Genomic DNA, 1565 nt, shown 5'->3' with positions numbered 1-1565 from the left:
ACACCCCTGTCTTTATATGTGTGTTTTATGTGTGTTTTTGTTTTATATATGTTTATTTTATATATATATATATATATATATATATATATATATTTGATCACACACATATGAAAAACAACAAATCCTAAAATCTGGAAGATAAGCAAGATAGGGACCTAAGAGAGCCTAAGTTATGATTCCAGTCCAAAGTCTGGCAGGTTTCAGACCCAGAAACACCCAAAATTTCAGTTTGAGGCCAGAAGCATGAAATCTCATGCCAAAGTTAGATAGCTATTAAACCAGAACAATTAATTATTACTCAGAGAAGAGTTAGTATTTTTGTTCTACTAATACCTTCAAAGGATAGATGAGACTCACTCACATTAGGGAGGTTTATTGGCTATACTTGGCATATTGATTGCTAATTGTATACAAAATACCTTTACTGCAATACTCAGTATGTTTAACTAAATATGTGGATACATCCTGAGCCATTTAAATTAACTATTAGATTGGTGCAAAAGTAATTGTGGTTTTGCATTACTGAAATTTGTGATTTTGTATTCAATAAATTTTTAAATAATCGTGATTATGTTTTACATCATTTTAATGAACGTTTATTGCTATATGTGTTTTGCTAATGACTTAATCCTTGTTGTCTGTTTTATATGCATTTTAGACTATGAAAAGGTTGTTAGACAAAAAGCAAATTTGAGCAATTTTCTTATTTGAGTTCAAAATGGGTCCTAAAGCAACAGAGATGACTCATAACATCAACAACATGTTTGACCCAGGAACTGCTAACGAACATATAATGAAGCGGTGGTTCCAGAAGTTTTTGTTTTTTTGTTTGTTTATTTATATTTAATCACTATATATTTTTACAGTGTACAACGTGGTTTCCCCTGTATGAATATAGTACATACTAGTCAAGTCAGAGGCATAACACATATTGATACATTATCAACATCAGATAAAGTTTCATTCTCTTGTCTCTTAAATGTTTTGTGTATTTATTTTCCCTGATCCCCTCACTCCTATCCCTTATTACTCACCCCCTATTACCGACCCCCTCCAATACTCTCTCTGGTTTCTACAGTTGCCCTCCCTGCTATTATACATTACTATCATTTTGTTTCTGCTGTAGAATGCAGACATTAAGTATATATTAAGCAGGGACATACAATGCTTTTCTTTCATAGTCCTGCTTGCTTTACAAAGGAGATGAGAACCTTGAAGATGAGGAGTGCAGTGGCCAGCCATTGGAAGTTGACAATGACCAATTGAGAGCAATCATAGAAGCTGATCCTCTTACAACTACACAAAACATTGCTAAAGAATTCAACATTGGTTATATTATGGTCATTTGGCATTTGAAGTAAATTTTCAAAGGTGAAAAAGCTTGATAAGTGGGTGTCTCATGAGCTAATAAAAAATCAAAAAAATTTCATTTTAAAGTGTCTTTTCATATTTTATGCAATAATGAACCATTTCTCATTTGTATTGTGATGTTAGAAAATAAGTAGATTTAGGGAACCAGCAGTTAGCGTAATGGCTATGTTGCTGGACTCCCCTGTAGTTGACCG

The 1565-nt window shown here is 32.7% G+C and overlaps 1 pseudogene; it reads left to right on the top strand.

Moving 5' to 3' along the window:
- LOC106734214 (histone-lysine N-methyltransferase SETMAR-like) overlaps positions 1-1565 on the top strand; it is a 50789-nt pseudogene that overhangs the window by 48432 nt on the left and 792 nt on the right.

This window comes from Tupaia chinensis, unplaced genomic scaffold (genome assembly GCF_000334495.1).
Source record: "Tupaia chinensis unplaced genomic scaffold, TupChi_1.0 Scaffold149851_1, whole genome shotgun sequence".
Taxonomy (NCBI): domain Eukaryota; kingdom Metazoa; phylum Chordata; class Mammalia; order Scandentia; family Tupaiidae; genus Tupaia; species Tupaia belangeri.
This window is presented reverse-complemented; position numbering and strand designations above follow the sequence as displayed.